Source organism: Rhinatrema bivittatum, chromosome 2 (genome assembly GCF_901001135.1).
Source record: "Rhinatrema bivittatum chromosome 2, aRhiBiv1.1, whole genome shotgun sequence".
Lineage (NCBI taxonomy): Eukaryota > Metazoa > Chordata > Amphibia > Gymnophiona > Rhinatrematidae > Rhinatrema > Rhinatrema bivittatum.
This window is the reverse complement of record NC_042616.1, coordinates 30,880,873-30,895,206: the sequence shown is the minus strand read 5'-3', so window position 1 is coordinate 30,895,206 and position 14,334 is coordinate 30,880,873. Positions and strand designations below refer to the sequence as shown.

The 14,334-nt window shown below is 43.7% G+C and overlaps 1 non-coding gene across 1 annotated transcript; it reads left to right on the top strand.

Annotated features, from left to right (window-relative positions):
* The first annotated feature begins 9,052 nt into the window (after window positions 1-9,052).
* On the top strand, window positions 9,053-9,135 carry TRNAL-UAG. The gene has a single exon. It is a non-coding gene; the product is annotated as a tRNA-Leu (tRNA).
* Window positions 9,136-14,334: the final 5,199 nt, after the last annotated feature.

The window sequence follows — 14,334 nt, the reverse complement described above, 5'->3', positions numbered from 1 at the left end:
CCTCCTCTTTATCCATCTTAGCTTTCTTTTTATTCAACTTTATTTTCTTGAAACTCGTCTTTCTTCTGGTTTAACTATTAACTATCACCTCTCCCTCTCTAAACCAACTTCTCTTCCTTACATTTTCTCTGTCCTCTCATCCCTTTATAATCCCTTAGGGGGTCTGTGTAATATCTCATGTTATAATAGGTGAATGTGCTCTAAGGTGGTCTGTAAGTCTGGCTTTACACACCAATATGCTATGAGGAGATGCGCACTCCGGCAGCAGCAGCGTGGCCATGTCACATACAGCACAGCCATGTTAACACTGACTGTTGGGCATCTCCGATTTCCCCATATTAACCTGCCCAAAGTGTAAGGGAGAGTTATTGTAGGGAACAAACCCCAGCTGCTCCCCTCTGAAGTGAAAAAATGGGACTCTGAGCCCTCCACTTTCACCAATGCAGATTTTCTTTCTATTGCAGCCTAAGATGAGGCACCACCTGGATCTCCAGCAATCCAAGAGCTTCTTTCAGTGCTGGGTTGGCACTAGAAGGAGGACTAATGGTACCTATGTAGAAGTCTCACTTGGAGGCCGATGTAATAAGCCGCACTAACCCTGCCATGGGTTTTTGCTCGGGTTTCAGCACAGATTTTTCAGCACTAAGACACCTACGTTGTACCTAGCACGGGTGCATGGAAATCCCATGTAAAAGAAGGCAATAGCTGTTCCCCAGCAATGCAGGGAAGTGCATTACAGGGCAGACAGTTTAAAATAAATTTTCTGCACACTGAAAATGTAAGGCCTAGGTCAGAGCAGGAGTAAAACTTAACTCACATTTTTGGTGGCCAAGTATTATGTCTAGCTGCATCTGCCACAATGGGCACAGCAAAATGGCTACCAAAAATTTACTTTTTGAGTTTACTGCACATCAGATCCAGGATTTTAATTTCCAGTAAGCTCCCATGGCAGATACTACAGCTGAACAATAAACCAAGAAAAGTTTAACTGTAAATGCCCATTCCAGGGAGCTGCTTATACATCGCTCAGCTTCCTGTAAATGCTCACTCCAGGGTGGGGCAGTTTAAGGCAATCTGCTGCCTAAGACCAGGGATGAAATGGTGCCCCTCCCCCCCAGAGTGTGGTGAAGAGGATTGGGGAGTCCCTCTTAGAGTCCGGCCCTTTTGGTGATTTGTAATGCTGGGGAAGGGAATCTGGGGTCCCAAACAAGGGGCAGATGTCACTGCTGCTCTTTCTAAGAAGCTGGCAATGCTGCCCCACTTTCTGGAGCCCTATCTTTTTTATATTCTGCCTTTCAGAGCAAATTACATTCTGGTACTGTAGATATTCCCCTTTCCCCAGAAGGCTCACAATGTGTTCCTGAGGCAGTGAAGGGAGAGGTGACTTGCCCAAGATCACAAGGAGCTGCAATGGGATTTGAACCCTGGTTTCTCTGGTCCTCAGCCCGCTGCGCTAATCACTGGGCTACTCCTCCACTCCCCAGTACCTGCCACCTATCCTTCCCTAGCATCTGGCCCTGGGGATGTGCGAGGTCGGTGAACGGTGGGAGTCTGTGTGTGTGGCATGTTCTCTTAGGTCTGGAGTAAGAGTATTAGATGCTGAGGACAAACCTTACAGCCTCTCTCTCCCCCTTCCCTCCCTCACAATTAAAAATTATGCATTTTTTTCTATTTTAAAAATTATTAACCGCTTCCCCAACCTAAAAAGGGAGATTGTATATTGAAAAGGGACATTCAAATTACAATCTTCTGAAGTAAAAATATCACACCAACATGTATATTCTATTTACATGCACGGCAAAAAAAGACACTTTCAATAATAGGAGTTTAATCGGCTTAATAAACTGCCTTTCTCATAGTAATCAAGGCGGTTTACTGGGTGTGGACCTGACCCACAGAAAGCCAGGAATAAACTGAACTACAATTCCAGTATAGTAAGCCTTCCCTATCATAACTGCCAGCACTCAACCTATGAAAAAGCCATACTGCAAATATTACATCAGGCCCTAAACACCAACACACCTCCTGCTAGGAAAACAGATTAAAGCCAGGTTATTGTAAATCCCTACACAGAAACTACAAGCTAGCAGAATACCTGACCTCAGTCACAAATGCAGAACACAGATAGACTCTCGACAAATACAGAACGAAGAGTCCATAAAGTTCAGCTAGAAACGTGCAGTCAGAACCTGAACTGGAAGTCACAAGAAACCAAACTCTGCATGCAGTGCAAATACAATCAAGAAATATAAAACATTAAACACACAATAAAAAGAACATGTCAAATCAGCTGATGAATAGAACATCCAATAATTAAAAACACATAAAATGTTTAAAAAATTACCAAATACTAATAAAATATTTCAAAACAGCAGACACATCATATCCAACAATTAAAATAAGGATAAAGAAAAAGTCCCGCTCTCCATAGCTGGGAACTTTAGATTTCCAGTCACCCTGAGGTTGTCATGGATTTGAGGAGGGCGCACAAACGTAACTCCTCTCACACATATATACATGGGCACTCACACACACACAGGCCCTCTCATACATCTTCACACATACAGACACCCACTCACACACAGGCAGCCTCTCAAACACACGCACACACAGTAACCCTCATACACATACACACACTCACTCTTATACACAAATACCCTCTCATACACAGTCTCTCTCACATACAGGCACTCACTCTCACATTTTGGACTTCTTTGGCCACTGACTGCACAGCAGGGCCTCTTTTTCTGCTCCTGGCTCCAGGAAAAACACCAGCAGCACTGCAGGGCTTCATCTGCCGCTGGCTCGAATCGTGTTGCCGTAATGAAAAATGGCGCCGTACGGCCGTATGGCCGGCACCATTTTTCATTACGGCAACACGATTCGAGTGCAGGAGGTCGTTCCCGGACCCCCGCTGGACTTTTGGCAAGTCTTGTGGGGGTCAGGAGGCCCCCCCAAGCTGGCCAAAAGTCCCTGGGGGTCCAGCGGGGGTCCGGGAGCGATCTTCTACGCTCGTGACTTCGGGGACAGGAACCAAAATGGCGCCGGTGCTACCTTTGCCCTGTCATATGACAGGGCAAAGGTAGCGCTGGTGCCATTTTCTATCAACGCACTCGTGGCCCGAGAGTGGAAGATCACACCGGGACCCCCCCACTGGACCCCAGGTAATTTAAGACATTTTAGGGGGGTTCGGGAGGGTGGGGGATTTATTTTAAAGGGTCGGGGTGGGTTTTAGGGATGTTTTAGTGTGCCGGTTTTCCCGCCCTCCCCCTTCCCCTCCCCCTTCCCCCGATTTACGATTTTTATTTATTTATTTATTTATTTATTTCGGATTTTTATATACCAACATTCTCAATACAAGTATCGAATCAGGTCGGTTTACATAGAACAAAAACTTTCGCACATAAGGCGTTACATGGAACAGCGTTTCTTAACATATAACGAATAACATATAGCATATAACTTATAACGTATAGATATTAATAATAAATTAAATATTACATAGATAATAATAAAAGTTACTCGTCAACAGGACGTGGGTAAATGTTCGGCATGTTTAAAGCGAGAATAAATATCTAGAAAAAATTAAAGGGTAGACTAAATTGTGATATGAGGGAACATAAACCATGTTGATGTGCAAAAAATGCGAGAAATGCATGAGTTAAGGAAGGCTGATGAATTAGAGAAGAGGTCTTAATCAGGTGAGAAGTTCAGATCTGACGTGGTTGGGTCTTGAAGGGGGTATAGGTGAAACTAGGATCTGGTGATTGGGCTATTTTTCTTTTTGGCCGGTGTCTAGGTAGACTTGTGACTCTGTATATGATTGCCTGAAAAGCCACGTTTTTAGATTTTTCTTAAAAGTTAGATGGCAGGTCTCTTGGCGTAGCTCTGGCGGTAGTGTGTTCCAGAGTGTGGGTCCGGCTGTTGAGAGTGCTCGTTTTGTTAATGTGGTTTTGATCGGGGGAGCATATAAGGAACCTTTGTAGTTGTGCCTGATGGGTCTTTGAGATGTGTGGAGGCGGAGATGCGAATTTAGATTTAGGTGGGCGATGCCCATTAAATCCTTGTGGATCATTGATAGTGTCTTGTAGGTGATTCTAGCTTTTATAGGAAGCCAGTGTAGGCTGTGAAGAATAGGTGTTATGTGGGCTCTTTTATTAGTGTTGGTGAGTAGCCTTGCTGCTGCATTCTGCACCATCTGTAATGGTCTGGTGGATATAGCTGGGAGACCAAGCAGTAGTGAGTTGCAGTAGTCCAGCTTAGACAGAATTAAAGACTGGACTACTAGCCGGAAGTCACTGAAGTGAAGAAGAGGTTTGAGATTTTTCAGCACTTGGAGTTTGAAATAGCATTCTTTGGTTGTGTTGGTTATGAAGGATTTTAGGTTAAATTTGTTGTCGAGACGCACCCCCAGGTCTCTGACGGAGGTGGATAGGTTAGTGTTTGGATATGAGAATTGAGTTACGCTTTGAAAGTTGGAAGGGGTGTGATTTTCGTCTGGTGAGATGATGAGGATTTCTGTCTTGTTTGGATTAAGTATGAGGTTCAAGCTGGATAGGAGAGAGTTGATGGTTTGTAAGCAGATATTCCAATGCGCCCAAGTTTTTTGTAGTGATTCTGTGATGGGCATGAGAATCTGAATGTCATCTGCGAAAATATAATGTTTTAGCTTGAGGTTAGAGAGTAAGTGGCAGAGTGGAAGCAAGTAAATATTAAATAGCGTAGGAGAGAGAGATGATCCTTGTGGTACTCCTCGGGTTGATTTGATAGGGTGCGATTCTTCATTGTTGATTTTTACTTTGTAGAATCTGTTCTACAAAAAAAAAAAATCTGTTTTTGACGACAAATCGGGGGAATTCCTATTAAATATCGCCTCTAATGATTTTTGACGATTTAAAATATATCGGACGATATTTTAAATCGTCAAAAAACGATTCACATCCCTAATATTCATAACAAGGTTTTAGTGGCTCCCTTGCAATGGGCCTGGCCGCAGTTTTTAAGCATCCATGAACGCTCTCCTGAAGTCTCTCGTCTGCTGCCCATCCAGGGGAACGTTGATTTTTTACCCTGCAATCAAGGTCCAGAAGTGGGATAGATTGGGTATCAGACAGATTCGGCATGTGATACGGGACTGAGGAGAAATGTTATTTCAACTGTTAAAAGAACAAAATATGGTGAAAAGGGTTACTCTAAATTTGATGAATTTTTAAAAGAAGGGTTCATAAATCATTGCAGAAATTAGATGTGGAAAAATCTTGAGAGAACAGATTAGCTCAGTTGACCTGGGTTCTATTCCCAGCCAATGCAACGCATCTGATTAGACCTGAAATCATGCTTTTAATAAAAGTCATCCTTTGGCTTTCAGAAATATCATTTCTTTACCTGTGTTACTTAGAAAGAGTATGTGAAGATTGTAGGAGTGAGGGAGAGAGAGTTTTATTAATGAAACTTTGCTTTTCTCCTTTTCTTTCCTTCCTTTATTCTGTGCTCCATTTTTCCATCCTCTTTCTTTGTTCAATTGGAAGCCAGTGTAATTCGGCGAGCGTTCCTGTAATGTGGTCATTCTTTTTTTTGCCAGTCAAAATTCTAGCACCTGAGTAAAACCACTACTAACACCAGATCATTTCAGAACAGTACTTCAGGCACCAGTCTTTTCCAGCACGGACTACTGCAATTCACTCTTACTAGGACTCCCCAATACAACATTAAGACCACTTCAAATACTACAAAACACAGCAGCCAGAATACTAACTGGAAAAAGAAGGAGGGACCATATAAGTGAAACTCTAGCGTAATTACATTGGCTACCCATAGAACACAGAATAAAATACAAAGCCTTATGTACCATACATAAACTAATACATGATGAAAAAGTGGAGTGGCTAAACACAGCATTACGAGTACATGTCCCACACAGAAACCTTCGATCAGCAAACAAGGCAGTCTTAACCATTCCTTCAGTCAAAACAACGAGATTAACTCAAGTGAGAGAAAGGGCCTTATCTTTAGCAGGCCCCACACTATGGAACACAATGTCCCTAGAGATCAGATTACAAAGAGATCTCAAAACCTTTAAAAAAAAGTTTGAAAACATGGCTTTTTAAACAAGCTTATTCCAAAGAGAACGGAGAATACAAAATGCACAGGAATAGGCAGAAGAGCACCAGCACACAGCACTATTCTCAAAATGAGCATGACAGTAAAAATAACTCTATTTCACAAACTAATGTAGTAGTAAAACACAGAGACTGTGAATTTTTACCTGTGATTAGTACCTTACAGGTACACATGGTCAGGACCTACATCACTAATCATTCGATTGTCCTTTATGATATATTGTAACCAAATCTATTTGGCACCTGTTAGAATGTTCTAGTGTACGCATTCACCTGCTTTAATCTTTGTGTCTACATGTAAACCGTTGTGATGGTATATAACTTAGCGAAGGTATAGAAAAGATTTTAAATAAATAAATAAATAAATACATTTTGCAACCAAAACTAATTCCTTTCTGCCACCAGCAAGGTTATCCTCTCCTCTCAGTGCTCCCACTGGATTGTGGGTTACTGAGCTCTTGCCTTGCAATATATACTGTGCTACTAAGGTATCTCAGTTCAAAGCAGTTCCTTTGGAGATTTACCCTACAGTTACTTGTCCTCCTGAGTGACTCACCGCTGCTCTGATTAATAAATAATGGCACCTAATCAAATCAATGCACAACCTTAACACTCCAGTCAGCCAGAGTGACTCACTGCTCTCTTGATTAACAAATGTTGGTAACTAAGCAAACGAAATCACACTACCTTAACACCTTTCCAAGGTGAGTAACAGAATTTTTCTTCTTTTTTGCTTAGATATACAATGCTTCTAGCTTATTTCAAGCTTCTGTTTATTCAACGCAGTGCTGTTGAAGATTAGTGAATTACCCAGCGATTCCTTGTACTTACCCTACGGCAGCGGTTCTCAACCTGTGGGTTGCGACCCCGGCGGGGGTCGAATGACCAAAACGCAGGGGTCGCCTAAAGCAGGTCCCCAACCACCGGTCGGCGGACCAGTACCGGGCCGTTGGGGTTTTTTGCCGGTCCGCGGCGCCGCGGCTGCTGCGGGGAGGCGGGGCGAAGCTGGCGACCTGCCTCCTCCAACCCCAAAAGGGAAGAGACATGGCCCAAAAAGCTAGCGCGTCGCAGTGACGTATGTTGCTGGAGCCGCGCAGGCAGGAAGGAGGTGTATCAGCCACTGCAGGTGCTCCTCCTACTTCCTTCCTGCCCGCCCTGCCCCGGAAGACAAATGTTGCCGGAGCCGCATGGGGAGGAAGGAGGAGGCGCGTCAGCCGCGTGGGTAGAAGAGGCGCTTCAGCCGCGTGCAGAAGAGGAGCAGCGGGGCCGGGAAGACTAGGGCCACTGCAGAGCCCATCCTGTGGCAACCCGTAAAGAAGAGGCCCAGAGGTGAGAGAGAGGTGTGTGCGAGTATGAGATGAGTTGAGAGACTGTGTGTGTTTGCAGAGACAGCATGTGAGAGCCTCTGTGTGTGTGAAAGAGACAGCATGTGACAGTGAGAGCCTGTGCTTGAGCAAGGCAGCATGTGGGGGTGTGAGAGAGACTGTGTGTGAGACTCAGACAGCCTGTGCCAGTGAGAGCCTGTGAGAGAGAAATGCATGTGAGAATGAGAACCTGACTGTGTGTTTGAGGGAAGAAGACAGGTGGAGAGAAAAGAAATAGAAAAAAAGGCAATATAAAAGGAAATGGCAAAAAATTAGAAAGGGAAGCAGATGTAAAAAAAAATACTTTTTACTGATTGGCACATGTAATCTTTGGGAATGTGCAAGAGTAGCACTTTCTCTATGGCGGATCTCACAATGTACGAGATCAACATGGAGGAAGTGGAAACCCACGGGGCCTGCACACAGGAGGCAGCAGAATGGGCTTCAGTGCCAATAGCAGCAATCAGTGCCTCCCCAATAGCCACGTGGCAGCAGTGGCAGTAATTAGATTAATTGTTTGACTCAGCTGGAGGTGACAAAGTATGAAGTGGGATGTGAAATCAGCTTGATCTGGTGGAGAATTAGGATTGCTGTTACACATGAACTGTATTTGGCAAACATAAAGGGAGCCAGGATAATCAATTGAAGGCTGCAGCTGAGGACTGATTCATTATGACTCATGTAGAAATTAGTGCATTTTCCAGATTAGTCTGCATAACACAATTCTCAACATTCAGCATTATTTCTGCTGCATAGAGTTTTATCTGAGAGGCTCTGAGGGAGCCAGTAAGAGTGAGAGCATGAGTGTGTATGAGAAAATCCAGGGGAGTAAGAGTGTGTGTGAGTGGGGGGGGGGGGGGGGGGGAGAGAGTGTCTTACACCCTGAGAGTGTATCAGTGTCTGTGAGAGTGAGAGGTTATGGTGGGTATAAGAGCATGAATGTGTATGTATGTGACAGTGTATGTGTGAGAGAGAATGGACATGTGAGTGTATGTGTGAGAGAGAGAGGATAACCTCCTAATCCTCGACAATATCAGGGTGACTGGAAATCAAGAGCTCCCATGTATGGACAGCAGGGGCTTTTTAAAATCCTTATTAGTTTTAATTATTGTGTGTTATTTGATATATGTGCTGTTTTGAAATATTATTGGTGTGTGGGAAATTATAAAAATGTATATGATTTTAATTAATAGAAATTCTATTTATCAGTAATTTTAAAATATTCTTTTATTAGTATGGTTTTACTATTATAACTGATGCTTTATGTTTCTTAATTTTATTGTTTTATGAGGAATGGTGGTTCTGTTTATAAATGTCATAATAAATAAGTATGCACTAAAATCCAACCCCATCCATAACCCCGCCCCCATGTGACCAAAACCCCACCCTCACCCCGCCCTCGCCCCGCCCTCGCCCTGCGAGGGCGGGTCGCCGCAACATGAGGAACTGTATTTCGGGGTCACGGCATTAGAAAGGTTGAGAACCACTGCCCTACGGTTTTCCGCATGACATTGCAGTGTCTCATCCAACGTATCAGGCATTCCATTGGTCACCTGCATTAAACTTTTGGGTAGCATGGCCGAGCGGTCTAAGGCACTGGATTTAGGCTCCAGTCTCCTTTGGAGACATGGGTTTAAATCCCACTGCTGCTAATGTCTCTCCTTTAAGAATACTTTGATTATTATTATTATTTTAATTCATCACTCACCCCTTCGGTGTTCCCTTTCTGGGCACTGCTACTTCTTTCCTCCCCTTGCAATGAGTGCTCTTTGCAATGCGGATAATATTATATTGCATAACTCTATAAACTGTAAAAACATAGGTTGATTTTATTTATTTATTTAAAAACTCCTCTATACCGTCGTTAAGTTAGATAACCATCACAATGGTTTACAGCAAGGCACGATAATGAAAATATGAGTGGTATAGATTACAAATTAGTCATGTGCCATCATAGCACGGTAACAATTCATTACAATATAGACTATGTGTGTAAGTTAAGCTTGTCTGTTGGGAACATATTAGGCGGTTTGAATTTAACATTAATATGCATTTGTAGGTTACAAGTAACAACTTCTAGTTTGGTGTGTCCTTATCAATCAACTGTTTTTCTCCTTTTCTTTATCTTTATAAAAAGATTCTTTAAAGAGCCAGGTTTTCAGATTGGTTTTAAATATTTTCAAATTCTCTGCAGCCTTATTTCGAGTGGCATGGTGTTCCATAGCACGGGGTCAGCCAGTGATAGTGCTCTTTCCCTTACCTGCGTGAGGCGTGCTGATTTGACAGAGGGGACAGTTAGTAGAGCCTTATTAGCAGATCTCCGGTTTCTTTGTGGGACGTGTACGCGCAGTGCAGTGTTAAGCCAGTCAGCTTTTTCATCGTGGATTAGTTTGTGAATTATGCATAAAGCCTTATATTGAATTCTTTGTTCAATTAAAAGCCAGTGTAATTCGGCGAGTGTTCATGTAATGTGGTCATTCTTTTTTTTTCCCAGTCAAAATTCTAGCAGCTGAGTAATAGAAGCTTTAATATGATCTTGAGAAAATGTCTTTATCATTTTGAATTTATTTAGAAGTATCTCATCAGGCCTCTTCCTATTTGAAAGCCTTGTTTAGGAGGAAAAAAATATATATCTGGTACCGTCGACTCTCTCTATTCATGGTCGATTAGATCTTGAATTTGTAAGTACTTACATCAGCCTTTCCATACATAGCTTATCTTCAGTTCCTTCATGTTTCTCTATTTGACGAACACATACATGAAAGCACAATATAATAAGTTTTAAGAGTGGCATATGTTAATGTCTGTTTTAGAGATGTGAATCGTGTGCCAGATCATCTTAACGATCAGATTCGGCCGGGGGGGGGGGGGGGGGGGGGAATCTGATCGTTAAGATATGTGAATTGGAATCGTTTCCGATTCCAATTCACATCGCTAATTTTTTTTTTAGGGAGGCCCGCGCCGCTAAAAAAAACCAACCCACCCGACCCTTTAAATCGAACCCACCCTCCCGACCCCCCCAAAACCTTTTAAAATTACCTGGTGGTGCAGGGGGGCCTCGGGGAGAGATCCAGGGGGGCCTCGGGGAGAGGAGAGATCCAGGGGGGCCTCAGGGAGAGATTTCCCGTTCCCAGGCATCAGCTGTTCTAAAAAAAAATGGCGCCGATGCCCCTTTGCCCTTACCATGTGACAGGATATCCGTGCCATTGGCCGGCCCCTGTCACATGGTAGGAACACTGGATGGCCGGCGCCATAAAGATGGTTGTTTTTTTTAGCAGCGCGGGCCTCCCTAAAAAAAAGGGTCGGGAGGGTGGGGGAGGCTAAGGGGGGTCGATTTAACGGGTCAGGTGGGGTTTTTTTTTTATCGGGCCATCGGCGCCATTTTAATTAGTGGCAGCCAAAATGGCGCCGATGGCCCAAGAGCGGGAGAGCGCGCCGGGACCCCCCTCCACTGGACCACCAAGTAATTTAACATTTGGGGGGGGGGGTTTCGGGAGGGTTTTAAAGGGTCGGGGTGGGTTTAGGGGTTGTTTTGGTGTGCCGGTTTTCCCACCCTCCCCCAAATAATTCCCGTGCCCTATTTAACGATACAATACAAATGCCCATGACGATAAATCGGGGGCATTTGTATTGTATCGTGCACTCTAACGATTTAGGACGATTTTAAAATTATCTGACGATAATTTTAATCGTTCAAAATCGATTCACATCCCTACTGCTCTTGCATGGTCCTGCGAGGGCTGGAAGAAGGTAGAGATGTGAGTGCATTGGTCAGCATGGGCCAGAGCGAGGAGGCAGCATGCAACTGCCCTCCCATCAGCCAACAAGGAGTAAAGCTGCAGCAGCATCAGATTAATGGGGCAGGAGAGATGGAGGAGACTGCTGGGTGAAAGGGGCCCTGGCTGAGTCTGATATTAGTCTCTCCAATTCACTGCTAATGCCCTCTTAGCACTCGCATTGTGTGAAAGGGAATTTCCTGCTGGAGTCCATGGGGAGTTCTATGCACAGGGAGCGCCTCCATGCATCAGTCACCTGGCACTCAGTATAATTCAAACAATTTCTGTTTCGTTTTGGCACATTTTCTTGGTCTTTGCATCATTTGTTAAATGTCATCACGTGTCACCTGTGTGCATTTTCAGGCGTGAAGAGAGGCGAGCGTTCCTAATGAAGCATCTTCTACATTTATTTCATGAGAATGGTCTCTCTCAGGGCAGGGTCTCCATATGAGTTTGTTTGTGCAGACCTTGATCAGAATGAACCTCATTTGTATGCCAGGGTTTATTTGGGATGATATCATGTCTCCTCTGTGTGGATTTTCATGTGTCTTCTGTGAGAATGTTTTATTACACTCATTATATGAAAAAGGTCTCTCTTCTGTTTAAACTTTCCTGTGCGAGATTAATGTAAACTTAGCAAGGAAGGTTTTCCTCCACTCAGGACTCCAGTGTGGACTTTCTGGTGTAGTAAGAGGTGCCATTGAAGTATCTCTGAGTCATCAGAGAAGGTAGTGTTCAGTTCAGTCCTATTTCACGCTTGTACGTTATTTAAATTATTTGTTAGCAGTTTGTATTTAATATCTCGGGTCCCAGTTCGATGTAACCCCTGTTCTATGTAATGTTATTCCAATAATTTGTTTCGCTGTAAACCAATGTGATATGTATATTTATTTATTTATTTATTTATTTATTTATTTAGGGTTTTTATATACCGACATTCTCGATATACATATCAAATCAAGTCGGTTTCCATATAACAAAACTGTCGCCGGTAAGGCGTTACATTAAACAATAGACAAAGTATTGAACAGAGAACGTGCAGCGTAACATTAAACAATCAACAAATTATTGAACAAAAGAACGTAGATCAATAAATTTTTCCATGAATGTTTCCATGAATGTGCACATGGACGTAACGTATTTTTCCATGAATGTCGGTATAAAAAAGTTGTAAATAAATAAATAAAGTTATTAATGAAGGTTTTCTCACACTCAGTACAAGATGTCTCTCTCCTGTGTGGATTTTCTGGTGTGAGATTAGTATATAGTTATTAATGAAGGTTTTCTCACACTCAGTACAAGATGTCTCTCTCCTGTGTGGATTTTCTGGTGTGAGATTAGTATATAGTTATTAATGAAGGTTTTCTCACACTCAGTACAAGATGTCTCTCTCCTGTGTGGATTTTCTGGTGTGAGATTAGTATATAGTTATTAATGAAGGTTTTCTCACACTCAGTACAAGATGTCTCTCTCCTGTGTGGATTTTCTGGTGTGAGATTAGTATATAGTTATTAATGAAGGTTTGCTCACACTCAGTACAAGATGTCTCTCTCCTGTGTGGATTTTCTGGTGTGAGATTAGTATATAGTTATTAATGAAGGTTTTCTCACACTCGATTCAAGACAATGGATTTGCATCAGTACCGTTGATGCAGAGAGTAATGTTGGGGTTGCATCAGTACCTTTGATGCAGAGAGTAATGTTGGGGTTGCATCAGTACCATCGATGCAGAGAGTAATGTTGGGGTTGCATCAGTACCATTGATGCAGAGAGTAATGCTGGAGTTGCATCAGTACCGTTGATGCAGAGAGTAATGTTGGAGTTGCATCAGCACCGTTGGTGCAGAGAGTAATGTTGAAGTTGCAACAGTACCGTTGATGCAGAGAGTAATGTTGGAGTTACATCAGCACCGTTGATGCAGAGAGTAATGTTGGAGTTGCATCAGCACCGTTGATGCAGAGAGTAATGTTGGAGTTGCATCAGTACCGTTGATGCAGAGAGTAATGTTGGAGTTGCCTCAGTACATTCTCATGTACTAAATGTAGTAAAAGCTTCACACTGAAGGGTGATCTCACAAAACCCATGAAAATTCACACATAGCAGAGGACATTCTCATGCATTAAAATGGAAGGTCCTTTATTTCGAAGCATCATTTCTCAAAACAGACATGAAAATCCATTTGCCCCACTACAAACCATTTACATGACCTGAATGTGGGTAAATTTCCATGTTAAACATACGTTTAGGAGTAGATTTTCAAAGCAGCACATGGCCATCCATGTGCATGTGATTCCTGGTGCGTGCACATGGACGTAACAATTTTAAAACATGCGCATTGTGCGGGTGGCATGCACAGGAGGCCAAACTATCAGGCCGATACAGTAAAGTGGGGCCGCGGTTACCCCGCTCCTAACCCGCTTTCTACTCACTTTCCGGCCGCGTTAGTCCTTCCTGCGATACACTATCCCCTTTAACCCATCCTCACCGCCTCTTTAAATCCCCGGGTAACCCCTTCCGCACGCGGCATGTATATGAGATGTAAACCATCGAATTAGCTATTCCCTCCCATACAGTAACGCGCACTCCGACTATCGCCTTTTTAACCTGGAGTTTAGCCGCGCGTTTAACCTGCTAATTTACCGCCTACCCCTACCCCTGCGTTAGAGGCAGCGGTAAGGGTAGACAGCAAACTTTCCCCCAAAAAGGAAACCTAAAAACCTAAAATCCCCTCCTCCCCAAGCTACTCGACATGTTATCAACTTATTTTTTGTTGCTTTCAGCCCCTTCAACCTTCTCTGCCGTCCTCCGGAGGGGGGGCAGCCAGCGGCGAAAGCGGCCCCCCCCCCCAGGTCCCGGTTCTCCTGGCTCTCAACAATGCTCCTGCAGGTACTCCAGCTCGACTTCTGGCTGACAGCTTACCCCCCTCATTGGCATGAGCGCCCAAATAGACGGTGAAAGCACAGAGACGGGCGGGCGTGACGTCTTTTTTTTTCACCTTGGCTGCACCCTCGCTTCGGTTTCAAGGCCGTAACTCAGCAGTCTTGGGGGGGGGGGGGGGGAGGAGGGGGTAGCTGTC